Raw genomic sequence first — 27353 nt, 5'->3', positions numbered from 1 at the left:
TAGCTTACATGTGGTGTAGAGCCTGTGGGTACACAGAAGTCAAGAATGGAGGTTTCAGAACCTTCACCTAGATTTCCGAAGATGCATGGAACTGCCTTTCATGTCCGGGCAGAAGTTTGTTGCAGGGGCAGAGCCCTCATGTAGAACCTCTGCTAGTAGGGCAGTGCAGAAGGAAAATGTGGGGTTGTAGCCCCCACACAGACTCCCCACTAGAGCAACTGCCTAGTGGGGCTGTGAGAAGACAGCTACTGTCCTCCAGACCCCAGAATGGTAGATCCACCAACAACTTTCACTATGCTCCTGAAAAAGCCACAGGCACTGAACACCAACCCATGAAAGCAGCTGGGAGCGGGGGATGTACCCTGCAAAGCCACAGGGGCAGAGCTGCCCAAGGCCATGGGAGCTCACCGCTTGCATCAGCATGACCTGGAGGTGAGACATCCAGGAGATCATTTTAGAACTTTAAGTTTAATGACTGCACTATTGGATTTTGTACTTGCAAGGGGCCTGTAACTCCTTTGTTTGGGCCAATTTCTCCCACTTGAAATGGGTGTATTTACCCAACGCCTGTACTCCCATTATATCTAGTAAGTAACTAACTTGCTTTTGATTTTACAGGCTCACAGGAAGAAGGGACTTGCCTTGTCCCAGATGAGACTTTGGGCTTGGATTTTTGAGTTAATGCTGGAATTAGTTAAGCTTTGGGGGATGGTTGGAAGGGGATAATTGTGTTTTGAATCATGAGGACGAGAGATTTGGGAGGGGCCAGGGGCAAAATCATATGGTTTGGCTGTTTCCTCACCCAATGTCACCTTAATTATAGTTCCCATAATCCCCACATGTCCTGGGAGGGACCAGGTGGAGATAATTAAATCATAGGGGCAGTTTCCCCCATCTCGTTCTTGTGATAGTGAGTTAGTTCTCACAAGAGCTGATGTTTTTATAAGGGGCTTCCCCCTTTGCTGGGCACTCATTCTTCTCCTTCCTGCTGCCATGTGAAGAGGGGTGTGTTTGCTTCTCCTTCTGCCATGATTGTAAGTTTCCTGAGGCATTCCCAGCCCTGCAGAACTGTGAGTCAATTAAACCTCTTTCCTTTATAAGTTACTTAGTCTCAGGTATGTCTTTGTTAGTAAAGTAAGAACAGACTAATAAACTTATAAAACATAACTACTGTGAATAACGAAGCTTAATTGTACTTAGAATTTCTTTTCCTGCTTATTTCAGTTCATATATGATAAGCAATTGTCAGTGTTGCCATACATGAATACTCCTTTGAGTGGACCAGCCATCATCTACTTTACTATTCCCTTATTGATGGGCCTCTAGGTTATTTTCATTGTTTCAATTTTATAGACGAGGCTGCAAAAAGAATCTTCATGGATATAGTGTGTGGGCTCCACAAAGACACCTATTATCTACAAGTCTGCAGCCTCAGAGCATATTTCAGTGCTTGACATATAGTTTAATCTCAATAAATGTTTATCAAGTGAGTGAATGACATAAGTTTGGACAATGATGATCAGGGACAGTCAGTCCAATAGGTAAGACTCTTGGTAGGTGTTCAATAAATGTCTGTTCCTTAATGCCTGAACATCTACTGATTACCACCTGCTATGTCTCTGTAGCTAGCACTGTGCCTGCATCTTTATTTTCATTATATTGTTTAATCCCCACTACCTTTGGAGGTAAATTTTATTAGCCTCATTTTACCAGTAAAGAAATTGAGATTTATATAAGTCATCTGTGAACAGTCACGCAGCTGACTAGAGCCCCTGCTGTGACTCTAGCTCAGGTCTTGGTGATTTCAAATACTCTGCTTTTTCTACTGCACCAGGCTGGAGCCATCTGTGGTCCTGAGCCTTGCTGGCACAACTCCTGTGGTCACCAGATCAGAGGGAGCAGGATCAGCCAGCCTCCTACAAAGGCCACTGGGACACATAATCCCTAAGGCTCTGCTTTCTCCTCCCCTCCCCATAATTCTCCCACCTGAATTCCTCCTTTCTCCTGTAATCACACATGCCTGACATGATGGCTGTTTCTATTCTCTGGTCCTGGGCTCTGCCTCTATGGAGGTAATTGGCAGGCACTCAGCCTTCAATACCTTGTCCCAGGTTAACTGAAACTCACACCTGACTTGACTATGATGTGGGGATGGATGCAATGATGCAAGGAGGGCAGAGGCTATTGGATTCCAGAAGCTTTTCAAGGTGGGGGATTTGATCTCCTCTTTTGATTTGAATGGATCTGAGTTGGCGGTGGGGATGTGAGCAATGTTGGGCCTTTCTTGACATTTATAAAAAACGAGGTAAAGATGGAAATGAGGTTTATTTCTTCTACATTTCAGAAACACAGGGATCATCTTGGCTAGTATCCCCTCAGGGAGGGGATGTCTGATATTAGGCATAAACCCTCAGCTTTGAAATCATTAACAGCAGACCTCAGACATGCTGGTGGCTCCCAAAACCAGGGCCAGCAGCTTCTTGCAAAGTCAGAGGCACACTTGTTGGCTTGTCGATAACCCTTCTCATCTGCTATTTTGCAAAGCACTTAAACTGCCATCATGGTCTCCATCTCATAACGCCATCAGGGAGGAAGAGAGAAGATGGTGTTTCCTCCTCTGGGAATGTCCTTCTCCTCTTACCTGCCTGGGGCACTCCCACTTCTCTTTTGGAACCCAGGACTAGTGGTTTTCTTTCTCGGAAGACTTCTCGGTCAGAATTCCCCAGAAGTAGTCACAGAACACCCTTTGCCCACACTGCACCTGATAGGTTCGTTGTACCCAATACCATATCCTAAAAACATAGGCTTGTATGTCTCTCTCTCTTGAGGGCAAAAGTTGCATCTCATCTAACTCTGGTCCCAAGTGCCTATATAGTGTCTGTCACATAGAAGGTATTCTGAAAGCATTGAATGACCAAGTGGGAGAAGATAAAGATCAACTTCTTTAAAAGGAGATGCAATGCCTTCTTGCCCTTTTTATTATATATATATTATATATATATATATATATAAAGAGCTAGGATCTCACTCTGTAGCCTAGGCTGGAGCGCAGTGATACAGTCATAGCTCACAGTAACCTCAAATTCCTAGGCTCAAGTGATCCTTACAACCCAGCCTCCTGAGTAGCTAGGACTACAGGCACCTAACACCATGCCCAGCTAATTTTTTTTTTAATTTTTTGTAGAGATGAGGGTCTTGCTATGTTGCCCAAGCCGGTCTCAAACTCCTGGCCCCAAGCATTGGGATTATAGGCGTGAGCCACTGTGCCCAGCCCCTTACCCATTTGTTTAAGTACCTGAAAAATTCAGTGTTGTTTTTGAAACATAGAGTCTTTGAAGGGGAAATTAGCTCTAAGTTATCCTTTCATGCAAGAGTCCTCTTGTTAGCATCTCAGAAAAAATAATTGTTCAATATCTCCCTGGACATCCCCATTAATGGTGAGCTGGGGGGATTTTTCATCAATCCTAACTTTCTTTAGGAATCTGCCTTCATCATCACTTAGAGCCCCTGAGACTCTGGAAGATGGAACAACAATTAAAATAATAACACTCATGGTTTGCCCATAATAATGTTTATCATAGCAGCTCACATTTATTGAGAACTTATGTGCCAGGCACTGTTCTTGGTGGTTTACTTATTTGATCCTCATACTGACCCTCTGAGGTGATACGATTATTATCCTCATTTTATAGACAAGACATTTGAGGACCAGAGAGGGAAAATAACTCACCTCAGGTCACACAGCTAGTAAAGTGCAGAGCTAGGATCAGAACCCAGATGGTGTAGCTCCAGAACACACATCCTAACTACCATGTCTGCTACCCTTTGGAAATGAATGAATGGTGTGTCTTAATGCACCAGGTCCAATCATAGCCCTTTTCCATACACCAGCTCACTTACTGCTGGGGAGAGTCCTGTGACATAGACAAGAAAATACCCCCATTTTATAGAAGAACAACCTGGGAGATAAGTCACACACCACATCCCTCACATGGTACAGGCTCCATGTACCATAACTGGACCAGGACAGCACCAAGGACATTGCCTCCTACATAAGGATGCTGTGACTCAGAAAATGCTTATTTCTCTCTATGCCGAAATTCAATTTCTACAAATTCATTTTGGATCTATCAGTGCACACCTAGAATGCCCAAGAGGCCTCTTGCCTCTTTCCCCACTCTGGGCCTCAGTTTCCTCAACTATAAAACACAAAGATCCTCTCTTACCCTGGCATAGCGTTGTATTTTTAGCTGAGGTCGAGGGAAGAGGGGGAGCAAAAGGAGGAAGAGGATGGAGGTCATCGCGTCCTGGGGGAGTCATTCAGCAGCAGGATCCTGTATTTTAGAAATGGGCCAAATGAGGAGAACCTAGAAAGAGTAGCAAAAGCAAAACCAAGAGAAAGCTACCAGTCTCCTAGTGATGTCCTCAAGACTCTGTTTTCTGTTTCTAACCTAGAAGGTAAAAAACACTCTGTAGAACATCCCCCTTCTTAGATATTCTAATAGTAACCTGGCCTAGCTTCATTTTCAGGCAGTGGAAGGGGCTGGTGCAGACATACATATCTTAAAATCCCTCAAATGGGCTGGGTGCCATGGCTCACACCTGTAATCCCAGCACTTTGGAAGGCCAAGGCAGGCAGATTGCCTGAGGTCAGGAGTTTGAAACCAGCCTGACCAACATGGTGAAACCCTGTTTCCACTAAAAATACAAAAATTAGCTGGGCATCTTGGCATCTGCCCGTAATCCCAGCTACTAGGGAGACTGAGGCAGGAGAATCGCTTGAACCCAGGAGGCGGAGGTTGCAGTGAGCCAAGATCGCACCATTGCACTCCAGCCTGGGCAACAAGAGTGAAACTCCATCTCAAACAAAACAGAACAAAACAAAAAAAACTCTCAAATGAGCGATTCTAACACTCTCCTCCCACCCTCACCTCACCCCACCCTGTGCTCCCGCTCTCCAAGGCTCCTTCGCCAGCTGCCCTAAGATTAATTGTCCAAAAGAACACCAGGTGGGGACCCAGTGGGCGTGTCCCATTGACAAGCCATTTTGCAAGAGTTGAGGCTTGAAAGTCCACCTGGAGAGCAGGTGGGGCCAGCTGCTCTCGGGACAAACTGCTGCACCTGCTGGGTGGGTTCCCCAATGCCACAGCCCTGGACAGCAGTGAAGAATCAGCTCTTTGTGAGTTGACTTGTGGTTTGGGCTTCTTCCACCACAGCTCAAGTCAGCACCATGGGCTATGCAGTCTACACTGCTGGGGCACCCCGTGTGCACAGGTCACATGGCATGAGGCCCCTCAGCTTAGGGTAAACTAAAGGCAAAATCAGAGGCTGCCCCCTACTTGGTGGCCATTGGGGGAACCTGTGCATTCTCTCCCAAAAGGGAACAATGAGGAGGTGAGACACTGGGGCCCTCTGCCACTCGCCACTCATGCTAAGGAAGGAGCCAGGCTTACCTGACTGTGAGGCAGGCTGAGTGGCTTGGCCCTCCGGGGGTCTGCCTGGCCAGCTGGGGTGGTCTATCTACCCATGCACCTGTAGGATGAGCATTCAAAGGTCAGGGCCTGGCCCACCTGCTGCACATAGAACGGGAGCTTCATCTCTCATGTTTCCAACAAATGGGCTAGACAGGGTGAGGCAGAAACAAGGGAAAACAGGACAGCTCGGTGGCCCCTGGCACTTCCTCGGGCAGGTTGTCTCAAAGTATAAACTTGGAAGGTGGGGGATGAGGAAGCCAGGCTCCAGCCACGGAGCTCTGAATGCCACCGTCATCAGCAGCAAGGCTGAGACCGAACCTGCATCTGCTGGCTTCTGTGTCTGCTGTTCAGTTGGCCTCAACTCAGAGGGAATCATAGGGTATAAGCAGAACCATGGCTTCTGTGATAACATCAGGGGGAACAGCCTGGCCCAAATGTGCCTGCCCATCCCAAACTCAGCACTCTCTGCAGGGGAAGCCCAGGCTTAGGACACACATCCTCTTCCTATACCATTGAAGGAAGGGATCTGGTACAAAGGACAGATCACCCACTAAGACAGGAAAGGGTCCTAGTGCAGTCTGACCACTTCTCCTCTCAGGGCCTTGTTTATCTGTAAAACAAAGATGCGACAACAGCAAAGACATGGAATCAACCCAGGTGCCCATCAATGGTAAATTGGATAAAGAAAATGTGATACATATACACCATGGAATAGTATGCATCTGTAAAAAGGAATGAAATCATATCCTTTGCAGCAATATGGATACAGCTGGAGGCCATTATCCTAAGAGAATTAATACAGGAACAGAAAACCAAGTACCCCATATTCTCACTTATAAGTGGGAGATAAACATTGGGTACACATGGACACAAAAATAGGAACAATAGATACTGGAGGATACAAGGGGTGAGAGGGAGGGAGGAGGGCAAGGGTGGAAAAAAACTACTAGAGGCTGGGTACGGTGGCTCATGCCTGTAATCCCAGCACTTTGGGAGGCCAAGGCGGGCGGATCACGAGGTCAGGAGATTGAGACCATCCTGGCTAACACGGTGAAACCCCGTCTCTACTAAAAATACAAAAAAATTAGTCAGGCGTGGTGGCGGGTGCCTGCAGTCCCAGCTACTCGGGAGGCTGAGGCAGGAGAATGGCATGAACCCAGGAGGCAGAGCTTGCAGTGAGCCGAGATCCTGCCACTGCACTCCAGCCTAGGCGACAGAGCAAGACTCCATCTCAAAAAAAAAAAAAAAAAAAAACTACCAGAGTGACGGATTCATTTGTACTCCAAACTTCAGCCTCACACAATATACCTTTGCAACAAATCTGCACATGTACCACCTGATTCTAAAATAAAAATTGAAAGTGGAAGAAAAAAAAGTGGGGAGGAGGTGAGAATACCTGGTTAAATGAAACAATTTGCAAACCCTAATGTGAAGAATATTGACCACCATCAGAGGGAATCAGGTCTGGGAGTTCTGGGCCTGGCCTGGCCTTCCTTGGACCCTCTGTCCTGGGAACCCTGCAAGGCCTGCAAGTGTATATCATCGTGCTTTCTAGATCTGGGGCCCCAGGCATTGCTGGACCCATGGTGGGTGCTCACTCTGAGCTGGTGAGGGGGGGACTCAGTTCCATTTATGAAACTGGCAGGCCTCAGTGTGGCCTCTCTCCTTTCCCACCTGCCAGCTGCTATGCAGGCAAGGCTTGTTAAGACCTTCAGAACTCTACAAGGGCAAAAATACAGACACTATGTTGCATACGTGAGGCTGGAGACCTTCGTTTCCCATTTAGAAAAGCTGACGTTGAGCACTCCCATTGGGAGGAAAGAGGAGCCAGCTAGAGTTTTATCCCAACTAAAACTGCTGCCAACCAGAGAAGAGAGTTCCCTGAGGACCAAGAGAGAGTGCACAGGGCTCAGGTGAGCTCCTGGGCATTGCTGCTCAGCCAGGCCAGGAAACAGAACGAGGTGGGTGGGGGGGCTCCAGCCCTCAGAATCTGCAATTGTCTCTTGCCCCACTCCCTCACAGATGTGGCAGGCAGAGATAAATGAACAGCAATCAACAATGAAACTTCCACTTTCTAATGAACTTGGTGAAGTGCACCTTCTATTTTTAAGTGGCCCAATTTCTCAGTCACATCACATGATTCCTATTGTCTTGTCTGAGAATTATGAACAAGAAAGAGAGAAATTGGGCCATATTTTCTAGTGCAGTAAGGTGATGAACTCTCTAGTCGCATGTATATTTCCTCTTTCATTTGTAATTTGCTAAGTAACCTTAGAGAAAAAATACGCCTTTTTACAACTTTGGTGCTCTATTTAAAGAAACTAAGAGCCATAAAATGACCTTATTGAGGTCACACATAAAGTTCTGAGCTAAATAAGAAATTGCTTTGGAAAATATGTCAATGTTCTAGGTTCACTTAACTTTGGGAGTTGCAGAAACTATTTTGGTGTGGTGGTTGGGTGGGTTCATTCTAATTGTTTCCAGTTCATGTAAAATTTCATCTTACATTGGGTAGCACTCTAGGATACTAGGAAGGCTTTTATTTTTTTTTGAGACAGAGTCTTACTCTGTCACCCAGGCTGAAGTGCAATAGTGCAATCTCAGCTCACTGCAACCTCCACCTCCCGGGTTCAAGCGATTCTCCTGCCTCAGCCTCCCAAGCAGCTGGGATACAGGTAAGGACCATCATGCCCAGCTAATTTTGTACTTTTAGTAGAGATGGGGTTCACCATGTTGGTCAGGCTGGTCTTGAACTCCTGACCTTGGGTGATCCACTCACCTCAGACTCCCAAAGTGCTGGGATTACAGGCGTGAGCCACCATGCCCAGCCTGAAGAGTATTTTAAATGTAGAAGCCATGCCCAACACCCAAAGGGCAACATACAGCTCTGAGCTCCAGGCTGCTCACCATTTCAGCATTAGATTGTGCTGCATCCCTTTCAAGGACATCATATCCTTGCAAAGCTGAGTTTGAGGTGGTTGCGGGGATAACAGGCACGTGCAGTGTGAAAACCAATGTGGAACGGGAGGTGAAGGTGATAGCGGCCCATCAGATTCCAAGATCTGAGAAGGTGCATAGTGCCCGACTGGCTCACACATCCTGTGAGCTGCAGTTATTTGTGAAAGAAATAAAAACAGTACTTTTCTTTCCATTTATTGGTATTATTTCAAATAGCTACTAATTCATTAGGAGATATTTGGGGTTTTTTTTATATATAACCTCTTAAACAGAACGGTTATGTATTTTTTCGGCCTAGGAGCACCATGATCCGAAAAGTCTGGGAAACCTGTGGCTTAAGCCTACAACCCTAGGAGGTAGTCTTTCAGCCTCTTACATATTAGAACACAAGCTTAAGGATTTTGAACATTGTTTTAGGTTGTATTTTCCCAAAAAGCCCTCAGCAATACTTCTGGTTCCATGTGTGTTTCTAGAACCTTGCCACTCCTCTCATCAAAAGATTGAGTTTAGAGCTATTTATATTCTTTATTGCCCTTGAAATCTGGATTCTGCCTCTGCCATTTCACTGGCATCAAGGATGCTCAGTCAACCATGACTGCTCGCCTCTATATGCTCACCACCTTTCCCAAGCCTTACTCTCTTTGAAATGTCTATGGCACCTGGCACCGTAGCCACCCTCTCTGAATCTCTTCCCCTCTGCTCTGGGTCTGCATGCTCTTGCTTCTGTCTTCCCAAACCTGGCTGTTCTTTGCCTATTGCTTTGAGTGGCTTCTCTGCTTAGCTCCTAAACGTAGTGGTTTCTGACAGCTCAGTCCAAATACATCTTGCTCATCTCTCTCCCCAAAACTGAGCTTCCATCCCTGACTTGCCTCGAGCTGATAATGGATGATTCTCTCAAAGACTCATACTTGAAATCCCGAGGCACCTTTTGCCCCTCTTTCTCCTTTGCCCCAATCACAATCCAGTCACTAAACCTAATGAAGCTGCCTTGAAAGTATCTCTTGAATTCATCTATTCCTCTTTAATTTTTTTTGTGTTCCCCTAAAGCAGTCTCCTATTATCTTCAGATTTGACTATGGTAAGCCAACATTGAAAGTATTCATATATTTGTTAAATAATGATGCTAATCCCTTGGTAGTCTCCTGGACTTCAGTTTCTCTCCCTCTAATTACTGCTGCCACCAAAGTGATCTTTCCAAAATACCACTTTAATCATGTCATACGACTACTTAGAATAGTGTGATGGTTAATATTGAGTGTCAACTTGATTGGATTGAAGGATGCAAAGTATTGTTCCTGGGTGTGTCTGTGAGGGTGTTACCAAAGGAGATTAACATTTCAGTCAGTGGACTGGGAGAGGCAGTCCCACCCTTGATCTGGGTGGGCATCATCTAATCAGCTGCCAGCACAGCTAGAATAAAGCAGGCAGGAGAAGATGGAAAGAGCAGACTTGCTGAGTCTTCCGGCCTTCATCTTTCTCCTGTGCTGGATGCTTCCTGCCCTTGAACATCAGACTCCAAGTTCTTCAGCTTTTGGACTCTTGGATTTTACACTAGTGGTTTTCCAGGGGCTCTCAGGCCTTCGCCACAGACTGAAGGTTGCACTGTTGGCTTCCCTCCTTTTGAGGTTTTGGGACTTGGACTGACTTCCTTGTTCCTCAGGTTCCAGATGGCCTATTGTGGGACTTCACCTTGTGATCGTGTGAGTCAACACTCTTTAATAAACTCCTCTTCATATATACTTCAATCCTATTCGTTCTGTCCCTCTAGAGAACCCTAGTACAAATAGTAATATTCAAAAAGCAATAGTAATACACAAAAAGCAATAAGAAAACAACACATATGATTCTTTTGTTTGGGAATTTAGCATAAGGGTGTCATACGCTTACATCATAATGTTTGGAGTTTTTGCCTTACTCATGCATTACTTTTATAATCAGAAAATTTTTTTAAAGGTATTATCATAAACACACACACAAAAAAGATTGAGTTTAATTTCCCTCCCCTTGGAACATGAGGCAGGTTTAGTGACTTGCTTCTAATGAATGCTATCTAATACCAATTTGCAGAAGTGACACTGTGTGACTTTCAAGAATAGACTGAAAAAAGTGCTCCAACTTTATGTTCTCTCTTGGGATGCTCACCCTTGGAACCCAGCCACCATGCTGTGAGGAAGCCCAAGCAACTCACATGGAGAGTCCACACACTGAAGTCCATGTAGAGAGGAACCGAGACCCCCAGCCAATAGCCAGCATTCACCATCAGGCATGTGATGCAGCAAGCCTTCAGTGATCTCAGCCCCCAACTTTTGAGTCTCAGAGCTAAGGCCTCAGACATCATGGAGCAAAAATAAGCCATCCGCCATGTGTCCTGAACAAGAGGTGGGGGCAGAGGGAGCGGTGGAAGAAGCATGGACATAGAAAGATCTGGGTTCAAATCCTGTATCTGCCTCATATTAGTTTTGGTACCTTACATAAGTAACTTACTTCTAAACCTCGGTTTTCTCATCTCTTGTGAACTGAGATGTTGCAGAGCTCAGAGCAAGGTCCCCAGCATAAAGTCTGAGACATAGTAGATGCTTAATAAAGTATAAGTGAGCTCATCTGACAGCCCATCCAATCTTCAGACAGCTTTAATTGTTAGAAACACTTTCTTCTGTGTGGATGAAGTGAATTCTGCCTGCCTGGATGCCCACCACAGACTCAGTCTTTCCCTGGCAAGGAGGGATGGGGGAAGACCACCTCTCCTCCCTCAGCAGCCTTCAGACACCACTCCTTCCTGCCTCCACCCTCTGCCTGGTCCCTTTCCTACTCCCCACTGGGAGCCTTCTGAAGATGCACAGGGCCTGTGTGTTGCTGGTGAGCCTGGACACATTGAAAGCCTTGTTTGCATGATAACTCCTCTTTGAGTCAGTTCAGCTGCTTCCGTCAATACAGCCCTCAGATAAGATGCTGTAACTCAGAATATGTGGCTCAAAAGCAAACTGCTACAACTGAATCATACGTGCTGCGTTAAAGTCCACCCCCTTCTCTCCCATGCCTGGCCTCGCCACTGCACAAACAGAAGCCGAAGGGAAAGGTCCAATTATTCCATGGAGATTTAGCTACTGTATTGACAAAACTCAGCGTTAATTCCCAGAAAGCATTCAAGACCCGAGGTGGGGGTGGGGGCGGAGGGAGGCAGGGAGAGAGGAAGAGCTGGCTATATAACTGGGTGAGAGTCATAGCCGCTTTTCAGCTGAGTCTGACCTAGTTTAATGAAATCAGGTCATCTGTGAGCTCTTCATTACCCTCAGACTAAACAGGACCCAACAGAGCAGCCAATGTCCCTGGCCTTTCAGAATTCTGCTCATTCGCATTATGACATTTTGATGTTGGGTCTTAATGCATGTTGACTTAGTGGCCTGGCCCCTCCAAAGGTAGTAAACAGCCTGGGTAAAGGCTGGGAAGTAAACAAGCGGGCTGATTTAAAAACCACACACACAAAGGCAGTGTAAATACCCCAGGTCCCTAGCCTGCATCCTCAGGGAAACCAGCAGACAAAAGGCGTGGAGTGTTTGCGACGACCATTACGGCTGATGGATGGATGGAACTCACCTATTATCCTCCTGCCTTCTCACATGGAACTCGCAGCTTCAGCAGATCTTCAGGGCGGGGGGTGGGATTGGAAGGAAATGAAATTGTCAATTTAGGGACAGTATGGAGGATTCAAGGGCAAATTGCTCCCCAGCAACATTTGTAGAGGACAGGGACAGTTAACCCCCTTGAGACTGTCCTATGGGCTGGTGATGGCTTTATTTGATCTGCTGCCCAATCTGCATTGTCCTGAAACCAAAGCCTGTGGTCAGGGAGGCTGAAAATGATCCTTCTTCTCCCGGTGGATGCTCATTAATTGAACGAATTTTACGGAAGTAGATGGTATCCGTGGGTTCCCTGCTATCAGACAGCCAGACTATCAGGCTCAGAAAGGGCAGAGTACTGTATCAGTGCTAAACACCACGTAGGTGCTTCAGTGCATAGGTGTCTCAAGGACTCTGTATTTGGCGTGCGCCGGTGGTAGTAGCGGTATTTTTAACTCAAGATAAATTTACCAATGGGCCCAGGCTGGTGAGGGCTGAGAATCATAGGAGGCAGGAGGGAATTCTCATATACACTGACTGCTCTTTGCAGTCCTTAGACAGGTGTGGGGTCTAGAGTCTCACAATCTGATGAATTTGGTCTGGGTTTAACTAATGGTGTGTTGGCTTCTGCCTCTCAAGCAATGGCACAAGGTCGAAAAATCCCCTCACCTTCCCTCCTCAAAAAAACCTCCTTGCCAGTTACCTAATTTAAGTACCCAGTCCCTGTTCAGAGATACGTGAGGACTGCACAAGTGTGGACTGGGAGGAATAAAACATTAATTGTGGGTGACCGCAGGCAAGAGGTGTCCCTTCTATAGGTTTTAGTTTTTCCATGTGTAAGATAAGGAGGTTTAATCACATAATCTCTACGGGCTTTCTAGGCAGGGCATTCTAATTTTAAGGCGAATGCGATTCATCTTGAAGGGAATCTCTGCCTCCCCCACCCCAGGTAGCAGATGTGCCCTGAACAAGCCATTTCTCTGGGCCTCCGAGGAATCCACTGCTGACCTTGACTTCCTTAATCCCAGGCTCCGACACTGATCTGCTCACTCTCAACCCCCTCATCTGATACCAGCATTTGGCCTACATCTATTGTTTCCTTTAATGATTAGTAAACACGGTTGAACAGAGCAGAAAACCAGTTTCCTTCCCAAGGGCAAGGGACTACAAGCTGGTCTATTCTGTCCCTCTCCAGAGCCAAGGGGACAAAAGGCATTGAGCCTGTGTCTGCGCCTGGCCTGACATCCATACTTTGACTCTCCGTGGAGGGAAGCAGGACCCCGACAGCAGAATGACAGCTAAGACTCTACTTTAGCCTGTCTCTACTATCTAATCAGGAAAATGGCAGGATCCAGCCTGTCTCTACTATCTAATCAAGAAAATGGCAGGATCCAGTTTCCCATTGTGTTGGCGTTGATAATATGTATTGAGTGACAGTGTCTGCAGTGAGACAATTGATTTGAAAGACAGTTTAAGAATTGACTAGTATTCATAATCCCTGTACTTTGGGAAGCTGAGGTGAGCAGATCACTTTAGCTCAGTAGTTCAAGACCAGCCTGGGCAACATGGCAAAATGCCCATCTCTACAAACAATACAAAAATTAGCCAGGCATGGTGGCATGTACCTGTAGTCCCAACTACTCAGGAGGCTGAGGTAGGAGGATCACTTGAGCCCAGGAGGCAGAGGTTGCAGTGAGCAGAGATCATGCCACTACACTCCAGCCTTGGCTACAGAGCCAGACCCCATCTCAGAAAAGTAAATAAATAAAATAAAGTAAAATAATAAAAAAAGAATTCACCAGGATTCCAGGGCTTAGAATTCCAGAATGGTAATTATCTCTACATGCATCCTAATTTATAGGAATGCCAGAGAGCTTGATAGCCTATAAGTTTCAGCCAGTCAAAGTTGAGAGCCTGAAAGAACATCTCTAATCAGAGTACTGGAAAAGCACAATGCCCAAAGAAAACCTACAGAAGGTTGTTCAAGTGATTCCCAAACATTTAGTCACAAAACCTTTTTTAGCAACAAAAGCCTACACAAAAACCAAATACATAAAACGGTACCAAGTGGAACTGTTCAGGTGAAGCTGAGCAAGGACCCAGAGCCCCACCTCCCTTTCCCTCGTTCCGCCCCCTCCCCAAGCCCTTGAGGCCCTAGGCACCCCATGGAACCTCAAGAGTTTGAAGAGCAATGACCTACTCCCACCTCCTCAGTTTGTAGATGAAGAAACCAACGTCTACAAAAATGAAACAACTCAACAGATCCCATGTGAGTCAGAGCCAGAGAGGCACCGGATTTTCATCTCAGCCCCGGGTTATGCTAGCTCACCACTGCATAAGTGCCTGCTTTTCTTTTTTCTTTTTTTTCTTTCTCTTTTTCTTGCTCTTTTGCCTGGCTGGAGTGCAGTGGTGCGATCTTGGCTCACTGCAACCTCCATCCCCCAGGTTCAAGCAATTCCCCTGCCTCAGCCTCCCAAGTAGCTGGGACTACAGGCACTCACCACCATGCCCAGCTAATTTTTTGTATTTTAGTAGAGACAGGGTTTCACCGTGTTGGCCAAGATGGTCTTGATCTCCTGACCTTGTGATCTGCTCGCCTTGGCCTCCCGAAGTGCTGGGATTACAGGCGTGAGCCACCACACCTGGCCAAGTGCCTGCTTTTCAATGATGCCCTAACCAATCTTCATTGCTTCCTTCCATTCAGAAGCTAATTTTAAAAGTGTCCTTTATTAGAATTGAAATAAAGTTTCAGCTACAGTAAGATGAAAAGGCACAACATTGGGAGTGGAAAGAAGCTGACCTGGAATTAGGAGGACGTGCTATTACTTTAAGTCATTTTCTTTTCTGGAAATTATCATCCTCATCTGTGAACTGCAGGTGATATTGCAAAGTGGAAGACACCAACGTCAGCAATTTCAAGGTTTATGCAAATTTTAAATCTAAATGTCATAAATTAAATCCCCAAAGTCATCTCCTCTGCATTCTCTTGTAAATTGCTGTGAATTAGACAACACAGCTAAAATAGAAAACTTAATAGAAAGACCAGAAAATAAGGAATCTTCAAATATCCTTTTTTTAAATAACAAAGAGTTGGAACATGGGAAAGAAAAGATGAAATGTCAGGATCAATCCAGAATATCTAACGTCTGACTAATGCTAATTACAGAAAGATAAAACAGAGAGGAGAAATTATCAAAGACATAATCGTTATTTTTGAAAAAATTTTCTAGAAGGAAAGAACATGAGTTCCAGGGTTGAAAGTATACAGGAAAAAAAAAGATGAGAAAACAGCCATAGAAAGTTATATCAGAGAAAAATTTCAACACATTGGGATAAGGAAAAAATTTAAAGCCTCTATGGAAAAAAATTAAAATTCTCTTCCAACGTTTGGATCAAAATGGCATCAGACTTCTCAACAGCAACACAGAATATTAGAAAACAAAGAAGCCACACCTTCAAAATTCTAAAAGTAATTTTAACATAGACCACTATACCCAACCAAACTAGCTAAATAACGTGAAGATAGAAGAAAGGAAATTTTAGTTAGGCAAGAACTCACAAGTTTTATGTTCTGTGCACCATTTGTTAGGAAGCTGGAATAGGTTATGCTCCATCAAAACAATAGATTAAACAGTACATAAACAAGCAAGCAAGCTAGGAACAGACCAGCTGTCGTAGTATGTTAGGGCCGCGATAACAAAATGCCTTAGACTGGGTAAGTTATAAACAATAGAAATCTGTTGCTCACAGTTCTGGAGGCTGAGAAGTCCAAGATCAAGGCACCAACAGACTCAATGGGTGGCGAGGTCCCATTCCTCATAGATGGTGCCTTCTATGTATACTCACATGGTGAAAGGTACTAACTAGCTCCTTTGGACCTTTTATAAGGGCACTAATCTCATTCCTGAGAGCTCTGCCCTCATGACCTAATCACCTGCTAAGGGCCCCACTTCTTAACCCCATTGCATTGGGAATTAGATTTCAACATACAAGTTATGGAGGGACACAAACATTCAGAACATAGCAACTGCCAAAGCAGAAAGGCTACAATCATCAGTTGTGTGGCCTAAACAAGATAGGCCAGGTCAGGCTGTAGCATACAACTACAGAGGCTCTCTTCTTGTTACATGTCTATTGTGGATTGGCTATAGCCCTGCTCCATGTCCTCTTTACCCCAGATCTGACTTGACGTAGCATTCTCTATCTGAAACATTGACAACTGTCATGGCAGAGAATAAAAGAGACTATGATAAACCATTTCCTGGTTCTAAAGTTCCTTCTCCAGAGTGATACACACTACTTACACTTCTACTTACATTTCATTGGCCAAAGCAAATTGCGTGACAAAGCCAGGTATCAATGGGACACAGAAATATAATCCCCGTGCAAGAAGGTGCAGTGAATATGTTTAACAAGCAGTCTACCACATCCCAGGACGACAGCTGCATATTAGGCTCAAAAAACAGTCATTCAGAACCAGAGCAGAAGATGGAGCGCTATGGGAGGGAGTTTTACAGGTGGGAAAATGCAACTGGCAGATTATCTGCTTTATAGAAGCACTGGCAAAAGAAAATGATTCACAAGCCTTAATTAAAAAGAAAAATATGTACATAGTACTATTCAAGTCAAAAGAGAAACAAATGAAGAAATTATTAGCTCCAAAAGAAACAAAAATATTCTATTTAAAAAGGGAGGTACTCATACAGTACTTGGTTCTTTGGTGAACAATATTTTCATAGTAAAAATGTAAATACTATCCATTTAATTTCAAATTGTAAAGTAAGCATTACGGGGAGAATAGAAAGAGAGGAAGTGAGGGGAATAGTTAGGAGAGATTGAACTCCTCAAGTCTACTCAAGTCGTGTGATGGTTAAGTATTCTTTCCTGGATTCTGGTTCTGTAATATCTCACTCTGCATTCTGGTGCTCCATCAGGAATCTGCAATACAGCCAGGCACAGTGGCACATGCCTGTAATTCCAACACTGTAGGAGGCCAAGGTGGGAGGATTGCTCAAGACTAGGAGTTTGACATCAGCCTGGGCAACATAGCAAAACCCGTCCCTTCAAAAAATTTAAAAAATAAAAAACTTAGCTGTTCATAGTGGCATGCACCTGTGGTCCCAGCTACTCCAGAGTCTGAGGCAGGAGGATCACTTGTGTCCAAGAGGTCAAGGCTGCAGTGAGCCATGATTGTACCACCACACTCCAGCCTGGGTGACAGAGCAAGACTCTGTCTCAAAAAACAAAAAGAATCAGTAACACATGTTAATCCGCCAGAAGTGCACCTGCAGTCAATATACACAATGCCTGGCATTAATAAACCTAAAAATACCAATAGAAGCATGTAGAAAACGGAAAAACCAACTTAAAGTGCCAAAATGTGTTGCCTTTAAGGAGGTGGGGAGGGATAGAGCAGGGGAGTAGATTATGGATCGTAAATAAATAATGTTTTTTCTTAAATGATTAATTTTCAAGACATCCAGACGTCATAAACAGAACCTGACATTATAACCACCCTGGCAGCAATGCAATTTTTCTCTGATGATTCGGAGGTGCTTTCAGGCCTGGCCATGACTGAGGGCATCTTTCTGAACACCATTCCTTATTCTTTCCCAATTTGTTAGTCTTGTAGGAATTGATTTTATGTTAGCCCTTCTAAATCCCAAAGAACCTACGTCCTCTTTGGTCAATGCCCAACTCTTTCGGAGATTCCGCTGATGCTGGATAAGTCAGTGGCTTTCCCCTTGCTCCTCAGCTGAGTGAGGAAGCACTGAGTGCTTCCAGCCCAGACAGCAAGCCAAGCCGTGGTTGTGGAAACAAAGCCGTGGGAAGACATTGGCCGAAAGTATTGAAATAATGGAAGCTACTCCCTGGAATTCAGAAGCTACAGGTCATCGTCTCAAATATCACTATGTGGAAGGTGAACCGAGCTTTCAGAGTTGGAAAATTTTCCTGGGGTTGTTTTTCCCAGAAGGCTGGGCAGAGATGCATGCCTTTAAACAGATTTTACCTGGGGATAAAAGACAGCCAATCCTTCCAATAGTTTATTATATAATATATCCGTATGATAATATCTTCTTTTTTTTTTTTTTGAGACAGAGTCTCTCTCTGTCTGCCCGGCTGGAGTGCAGTGGCACAATCTCGGCTCACTACAACCTCTGCATCCCATGTTCAAGCAATTCTCCTGCCTCAGCCTCTCGAGTAGCTAGGACTACAGGTGCCCACCAACATGCCTGGCTAATTTTTGTATTTTTAGTAGAGACGGGGTTTCACCATGTTGGCCAGGCTGGTCTCGAACTCCTAACCTCAAGTGATCCACCCGCCTCGGCCTCCCAAAGTGCTAGGATTACAGGCATGAGCCACTGCACCCAGCAATACCTGATATAAATATTAAAAATCACAGTCAAAGAAAAATGTGTAATAATATGAGAAACTATGATATAATGTTAAGTCAAGAAAAGCAAAAATAAATGGATATATAACCTATAAATTGTGTGTGTGTTTGTGTGTGTCTGAATGTTAATAGGACCTACCTCTGAATGATGAGATTGGCCAATGTTTAGTGGATTTAATAAGAATTAAACCTTAAATAATAGATTTTCTTGAAGACTCATAAAATGGCTATAGATAGAAAAGCAGGCAGAAGATTCAGAATTTAGTCCCAGTTCACCCACCAATTAACTGAATGACATGGAGCAAATGTATTCACCTCTTCGGCCTCAGTTGCCCCATCTGTGAAATGAAGTGGCTAAATGAGAAAAGGGACTTACACTTTTTCGTGAAGCCCTAGACCAGCATGGGGGCAGATGGGAGTGTTGAGGCCGGTGGGGCTCCTTTTCCTCCATACCAACCCTTTTGTCTAAATATACAATTATACAATCTCTAAAATCACTGCTGATTGTATTTATGTAATTTCAATATAGACAATTATACAACCAGCTCGTTTTCCTTCTTGCCTTGGGATCAAGAAGCTCAACAAAAGTAGTTCTCACCTGCAATTCTACCTTATCCCAACTACCTGTGATGCTTTTCTCTCTCCCACACAGGGTATTCTCATGTCTCTTTTCTCTAGTCTTGAATGGTCCTGTTTCATTGACATGACAATTCAAACTTCTCCGATTTTTTTTAGAAAAGCAGAATTTTAATGAAAAGGTTTAAAAACCATTTGGGTCAAAGTCAAGACTGGCTCTCCAGCCACCCCACCATGGACACTCATAGGAAACTATTAAATGAGTAAAAATCTGGAAATAATCTGTGGAAAATACACATATCCTTTATCTGTCTGGTTCCTAAATGGCTTATTACATAAACTAGCAGAAATATGTATAACATACCCCCCATGTCTATCTGGGGCCCATCTTTGCCATTTATTTTTCTCATCCAAAGAATAAATGCAAGGTCCTCATCGAACACAAGGTTTAGAGATCACACATACAAGATTTGCCAGTGGATTTACTCAAGAAAAGAAGAAATGAGACTGCTTAGCTCAGTCTTCCCATCAAGAAGGAGATCTTGTTAGAGAGTTAAACAATAATGGCTGGGTGCGGTGGCTCACGCCTGTAATCCCAGCACTTTGGGAGGCCGAGGTGGGAGGATCACAAGGTCAGGAGATTGAGACCATCCTGGCTAACATGGTGAAACCCCGTCTGTACTAAAAATACAAAAAATTAGCCGGGCGTGGTGGTGGGCGCCTGTAGTCCCAGCTACTCTGGAGGCTGAGGCCGGAGAATGGCATGAACCCGGGAAGCAGAGCTTACAGTGAGCCCGAGATCGCACCACAGCACTCCAGCCTGGGCAACAGAGCGAGACTCTGTCTCAAAAAAATTAATTAATTAATTAATTTTAAAAAAATTTAAAACTCTGTGGACTGTGAGCCTTACCTTTGAATCCTGGTTCTGCAGTATCTCATTCTGGTGAATCTCCACCTAGAAAGAGCAGCAAACATCGTGCACTGGATGCTCATAAACGTGTACACCAGTCAGAGTGGGGAGAAAAAACATTCACCAGGGTATAGAGTTGTCAAGAAGAAGAAATGGACACGATTTCCTCATCAGTCAAACTGGCTTGGCCTCAGCTTGGGCTGGAATCCATCCCCCGGCTTGCTAGGTCAGCTCTTCCATGGGTCCTTAGGAGCTAGGCTTGCAGATTGGCATCCTCTGTTCATCCCAAGGCCAGAGAGAGTGTCTGTATGACATGCAAGTTGGCTCCCAAAGGTGCACTGCTCTACTGACTTCTGGTGTTCACTCTCCACCACATTGCCTGACGCAATGGGCTTCACCAGTCTTTTCCTTCCTAGACTTTCCTGCTGCATTAGACACATTGACGATCACCTCCTTCTGAAATCAACTTTCTCTCCTTGAGAGCAGGTCCTCCTATGTCTCTGGGTTCTCCTTTGCAGACACCTTTACACGTCCCCTCCTCACCACCCCCACATGTTGGTGCTCCTCGGGGTTCTGCCCTCAACCTTCTTCTCTTGTTGCACATGCCCCTGATGGATACCATTCCTTTTCTATGACTTCGACAACCACCTACACCTCCAATTTCTCTCTTCTATATTTAAAAACCTTCAGTTCAACTGTTTGCTGAATATTTTTCTTAGATTTCTCACCCATGTCCACCTATGTCGAATGCTGGGAGCTGAAACCTGAACTTACCGTTTTTCACCAAAAACCTCTCTCATCATCTCTTGTGTCCTCCTTTCCAGTGAATGGCATCACCATCCAGGCAAATACCTGGATGGTCAGGACCCTGGGAGTCAGCCTAGGCCCTCCATCTCCCACCCTCCTCCAGCCAACCACAGGGTGATGCAGCTCTTGGACCAAGGTATTTCTCAAATCTTCCCTTTCTTCACATTTCCCTGCCAGTGTCCTGCTGGTTCAAGCTGCTGTCTTCTCTCACCTGGAGAAGTACGAGAGCCTCCTCCCTGATCTCCCTGCCTCCAGACCCTTTCCTCCCAGCTGTCCCGGCATCTTCTGTCAACAGAGTGTATAATGGAAGTCTGGCCATATTCATTTGGGCTGAGTTGATTCATCCTTCACGATCAAATTCAATTACCACTTCCTCTGAGAGCCCCCCCGCCCGATTCCTAATCTAAATTAATTCCCCCTTCTCCATTTTCCCAAAGTCCTTTGCATAAGTTCATCCCATCACAGCATTCCACACTTCTGTAATTATTTGTTTACTTCTGGCCTCCCAGCAAAACTCTCAGCTCCTCTGACACAGAGCCTGGTCTTCTGCCTTTTTATTTATTTATTTATTTAGAGACAGAGTCTCACTCTGTCACCCAGGCTAGAGTGCAATGGCACGGTCTCAGCTCACTGCAACCTCCACCTCCCGGGTACAAGCAATGATCCTGCCTCAGCCTCCCAAGTAGCTGGGATTACAGGCATCTGCCACTACTCCCAGCTAATGATTGTATTTTTAGTAGAAATGGGGTTTCTCCACGTTGGCCAGGCTGGTCTTGAACTACTGATGTCAGATGGTCCGCCCACCTCAGCCTCTCAAAGTGCTGGGATTACAGGCGTGAGCCACCGCGCCCAGCCTCTTCTGTCTTTTTAATCCTCGGCATCTTACACAGTACCTGGCACAGGTTTGTGCTGAATGAATCAATAGAAGAGGTGTAGGGAGTAGAGGAGTCAGGGGAGCTGGGCTGCTCTACCAGCCCCACCATGAACCTGCTGCATGACCCGGGACATGCCAGTTTAATTCTTTGAGTTTCAGTTTACTCATTTGCAAAATGAGCTGTTTCATTTATTGGAGACAAATTTGGTCTGAGCACCCACTTTTGTGCCAAGCACAATGCTCCATCCAGGGCCTGTCATAAACGTAAACTGGTCCTTCCCTGTTCTGAGAGCTTGTGGTCGAATCACATTTTCACAGCTCAGTTCTGCAGCAGGGACAGATGGCTCACCTCTAATGCATTTGCCATATCTCCTCTATTATTTATGTGCCCCCTGACCACCTCTCCTATGTCTCTTGAGCCCTGAGAAAAGTGCATTTCTAACCTCAACTAGGTTTCTCTATTGCACAGTATTGCAGGGGTAGAAAGGTGGAGAAAGACACACTTTACCAACACACAGGTTTTCCAAGAATTCCCTGCCTTACGGAATACATCGCATTGCTTTGGGGTCTGCATGCACCAATCAGCCTTTTCGTGGGTAATTTTAGTTCCTAACTCCACATTTTCCACATTCACTGAGAAACAGTTTTATCCTCACTTGGCTGCGAGTGTCTAGGCTCCATTCTATTGCTTGAGCCCCTTTGCTTTTCCCTGCCCAAAGCTGTGATGTGAGGGCCATCGTCAGGAGGACTGCAATGTTTACATCAATAGAAATTTACCGTAATGAGCACGTTTTTTTAATTAAAAAAAAAAAAATCATGCTCCCAAACCCAGAGTCCAGAGTTGAACAGAGTGAAAGCCCTTGCTTTCCTTACTTTAGAGTTAGCAAGAAAAGTAGGTGATTTGAGCACGACTAGGGGCCCCCTCCTCCCACTTTCATCTCCAGCTCTCTGGACACTTTTCTGAGTCATTTAGTTGTAGTAGGTGAACTGGGAATTCTATCAGTGGGAAAGCACTACAGGCAACAGAAAGGTGATTGGTGTCCACCAGTTAAACAGACCCGGGCAGAGAAGGAGACTATCAGTAACCCCAACACCGACCTTCATGACGAAGCCGGGTCTGAGAAGTAGCAAAACTAGTTCAGGATCAGGCACTGGCGCTGGCACCAGTGGTATTGAGACAGTGGCCGATATAAAAGAAGCTAAATGTTCATCTTCCATGGTGCAAAGTGTACAGATTGTTCCTAAAGCTGTCACATCAAGAAACAATATGTTGCTGAAAGGGGAGGAGGAAAATAACAAGATTCAACCAGGAGAGTTAAAAGTCACTGCCTCTGGGGAAAAGGAAACAAGGAGAAAGAGGGTGGGGGAAACTGCTGCTTTTCACAAGAAGCCTTGGGGAAGTTTTAAATAGTGTGCATGTATAACTTCAATAAAAGTTTAAAAAGGAAGGAAGGAAGGAAGGAAAGAAGGAAGGAAGGAAAGAAGGAAGGAGGGAAAGAAGGAAGGAGGGAGAGAGGGAGGGAGGGAGGAAGGGAGGAAGCAAGGAAGGAAGGAAGGAAGGAAGGAAGGAAGGAAGAAGGCCTCCCTGGGCTTTAGTAATGGTCAGTGTGGCAATGTCATCACCCTGAGCCACTGGCTGTGGCAGGCAAGTGGAAATCCCTTCCATTCCCACCCTCCAGTCCTGTGAGAATGATCCCTGCCCTCTCACTCTGCTCTAGCCCCCTCCCAGATGCAGCACCTAGATTGGGATTCACCTTGAGAAACCCAGGTGACTTTGAACTTCAGCAACACTGTACACTGCAGATGGTATCAAGCTTGGGCCAGTTCACCCCCAGACAGAATACAGAGCAAAGCCCCATGTTCTTGCGAGAGTCCGTGGTGACTTTCTCATGGCTTACAGCCCACTCCTCATCGACTTACAGGAATCTAAACAGGAGAGTGCCTCGCCTGTTGGAAGCAGCAAATCTTTCTTTATGGGTGAAATCAGCCATACCCAGCAGCAGAGAACAATTTCTCTCATTACACCAATTCCTGGAGCTCTTGCCAGTGGCAGCTGTTGCCCCATTAGGAAGGCATTTTCCACGGTGTAACCCACCCTGCCACCCGCCAGGCTGCTGACAGCTACCGCGCTACTGCCAGAAACAGCTGGAACGGGTCACTGAAATCCATGGGCTGTGGCGCTTGGGGAAACATTAGTCCTCCAGATAGGGTGTCTCCTGCTTCCCATGGGAATAGCAGGAAGAGCAAAGTGGCCTGGGTATGGCAGTGGCCGAGCTGCACCTATTGGAATCCTTTGGAAGTCCATGTACTCACCCACTCTCCTGCTCTCACACACGTGTGCTCACATAAATACACCCGGCATCCGTGAAGAAGAGCTGGAGTGCTCAGTGGCACCGGGGCAGAGCCCAGCCTCTGGTCTTGATATGTCCAACAAGACGCACTGCACTTCGCCACAATATCCACGGACCCAAAGGAAACACCACTGAGCAGACCTTAGATTCCTCCAGCACTTTTGCTCACAAATAGAACAAATAATTTTTTTTTAATCTCGTGTCTAGGAAAAGGACGGAAATGTGCTTCTTTTGGCTTAAACTGTGAGATTTGGGAGGCGCCATAGTCTTCTTTTACAAACGCTCACCATCTCCCTCCCTCCTCCCCTGCCAGAGTCATTCCTGGAAACCCCACTGGCTCCTAAGAGTATCACTTAAATTTCGGTCAAAGATTACAAATATTTGATTTGAACATCCCAGTCTTGAACAGACGGCTTGTTCTTGCCCCGGCAGACTGCCCACCAGGCTTGGAGTGCTCGACTGCATTTTTAAAATCCCCCGGAAAGCTCCCTGCATTGTGAGCAGGTCCTGCTGACCAGGCTGAGTTTTACAGCCCAGCTCTCCAACAATGCCATTTACTGCACACGAAAGATCACAGCCAGCAGATGCGGCGGCCTCGCTCTGGCCTCTTGAAATCGCATCTGTTTTGAAATGTGACTCGACTTCAATCCAGAGCTGACCATAACATCCATGGCATGGACGGGAGGTGTTTACTAGATAAGCTTTTGATATTTGATGTTTGCTAATCATATTAAAGGCTTGAAACAAAATCCCAGCTACAATAAATCCTCACAATTGTACACATGAGGCAGGAAATGCCTAAGAGCCCTGCCTGGGGGGAGTGATCCAAGACTCAGGGCACAGAAAGGAGATGGAGGGTCTAGAAACCAATAAAACAGGGGCCTGGTGACTGGGGTGAATTATTTCTGTGACTCGCAGTGGGGAAGTCACTTCCCCTCTGGACCTCACTTTCTCCATCTGAAAAAGTGTGACCGAGACATGCTATGGTCCTTTTCCTACTTACAGTCCAGGCACAGGGAGGTTAGGAGTCTTCACACAACAGCATTGAATGTGAAGGTATGAATAGTCACATGGGCATGAATCCGATTTTCTGGCAGCTCCCAATTCACTTTCCTCGGTCGATCCTGACTCCATGACAACCCCAATGCTTGGGTATCAACCAGAGATCAACAAAACAGAAGGAACTTCTCTGCTGCATTAAGAACGGAAGGCAAATATTTGGACTTGAAAGTGACTCTGGAGGGTCATCTCAGCCACCCCTCAGGTCCTAGTTGAATATCCAAGCCCTCGATGTCCCCTGCCCATGCATCATGCACCAACGTCACTCACTATCTCCCTGACACCATCCCATACCCACCCCACCCCCCATGCAAGATGGTTCCCTAGATTCTCTCCTACCTTAATCATTATCATGCTTTAGGCTTAACTTCAAACTACACTTAAAAGCAGATGGAATCTAAATCCCAGGGGATCAGAGAGGGCTGGTCTGTGTTGTCTCCACTGCTATTCTCCTGTCTGGTTTGACTTTTGCCTGGCCCTACTTCTCAGAACCTAGCCAGCACTCTGTCCTTACTAATTCCCATTAACCTGACCTAATGACGGCTACCAGTAACGGTATAGGATGTGACCTTCCCAAGACGGTCTACCTTTGAAAAAGAGACCTGAGACCTAAGTGCCTTCAAGGCTCTGCAGAGTTGGGGCTGGCATGGTGGAACAGCAGGCATCAATTAGCAGGCCTTTCTAGACAACGTAGTCTCCCCTGCAACCCCAAAATCCTAGCCATCTAAGCCCCTAGCTTATTCGGTCATCTTGGGGCTCTCAGGGTTTCCCTGAACCATCTGGTCAGAAAATATGTATCATCAACCTTTGTGAAATCTCCATTTAGCAACAATGGGAAGAAGATTTTGCTCATAGCCATGGAACCTAAAAGTGTTCACTAAACTGGTGCCAAGCAGGTGGAAGACAAGTCAGAAGGGCACACAAGCTCACCTCCCCAGGAGCCAAGCCAGTCCCTGTAAAAGCCAGCTTTGCCTCCAGGTCTCAGACATGTAAAACCCCTCCGCATCGTGCAGCAATTGGCCACCTGCTTTATCCTGGGGAGAGAAGAAGATTCTCATTGGTACCAGTACAGGACATCAGTGAAGTAATTTCCTTTGTGGGACTAATTTAGTGCTCATCACACAATGAGGACTGCCTGCTAGGCCGTGTCATTAACCAAACTGGCCAATTTAAAATTGGATGGTCACAGCCACTGCTCACAACCAGGAAAACGCCTCTCACCAACAAAGAAAGAAGCAGCGAAGTCAGGTTACCCGTTAGCTAAGAAGAGTACTGCAAACATGAGCTACCGCGTGCTGAGCCCTCCTCTGTTTCAGGCACTTTGCAGACAAGACCTCCTTTAAATTCCTGTGCCTACTTCTTTGGAGTCTGGGTTATAATTCCCTCTTTGACAGACGAAACCCAAGAATTTAGAAGGAATAAGAAGTAGAAGCAGGATTTGGGCCTGATTCTCTGACCTTACAGTCTAAACTCGACCGTCAAACCACTTGGCCTCCCACTGTGTCCTAAGAAGTTTAAAGATAGAAATTAGGCCATTTTAACGTTTTGCAAAACCCTATATAGACTCACAACTTTCTCCATGTCAGCTGGGGCACTGCAGGTGCTGACAGACTCCTGAGATTCAGTGCGAACTGACGGCTCCAGTCAGAGCCTCAGGGGAGTTGAACTCACTAAGAACCCTGCCCTTTGGTCTGAGGTCCACCATCACCCCCACCTCCAAAGCTTCCTTACGTGGCTGTCTGTTTCCAAGGTCTCTTCTATGGCCTGAGGCTGTCTGCTGCCAAGGCACGGACCAGCCATAGTCCGCAGCTGCCAGAGAGGAGTGAGAATTGTCTGGCCCTTGTCCTAGAGTTTTTGTCATTTTTTTGTTGCTCCTATTTTTTTTTTTTTTTTTTTTTTTTTTTTGAGACAGAGTCTCGCTCTGTCGCCCAGGCTGGAGTGCAGTGGCGCGCTCTCGGCTCACTGCAAGCTCCGCCTCCCGGGTTCACGCCATTCTCCTGTCTCAGCCTCTCCGAGTAGCTGGGACTACAGGCGCCCGCCACCACGCCCGGCTAATTTTTTTTGTATTTTTAGTAGAGACGGGGTTTCACCGTGGTCTCGATCTCCTGACCTCGTGATCCGCCCGCCTCGGCCTCCCAAAGTGCTGGGATTACAAGCGTGAGCCACCGCGCCCGGCCTGTTGCTCCTATTTTGTGTTTTAACTTCTTTTTAACATATTAATAAAGTTCATCTTTTCTTTTTTTCTTTTGAGACAGGGTCTCACTCCGTCACCCAGGCTGGAGTGCAGTGGCACAATCATGGCTCACTGCAGCCTCTGCCTCCTGGGCTCAAGC

At 45.8% G+C, this 27353-nt stretch overlaps 1 long non-coding RNA gene across 1 annotated transcript in view; it reads right to left on the bottom strand.

The window, feature by feature from the left end:
* LOC116480383 (uncharacterized) overlaps positions 1–12277 on the bottom strand; it is a 35179-nt gene extending 22902 nt beyond the window's left edge. The window contains exon 1 of the long non-coding RNA XR_004251279.1: positions 12027–12277. This is a non-coding gene — a long non-coding RNA (uncharacterized LOC116480383). The remainder of the gene's footprint in view (positions 1–12026) is intronic.
* Positions 12278–27353: the final 15076 nt, after the last annotated feature.

The sequence above is a fragment of the Hylobates moloch genome, unplaced genomic scaffold (genome assembly GCF_009828535.3).
Source record: "Hylobates moloch isolate HMO894 unplaced genomic scaffold, HMol_V3 SCAFFOLD_13, whole genome shotgun sequence".
NCBI lineage: Eukaryota > Metazoa > Chordata > Mammalia > Primates > Hylobatidae > Hylobates > Hylobates moloch.
Note: the sequence above shows the minus strand (reverse complement) of the source record. Positions and strands in the feature narration are given on the sequence as shown.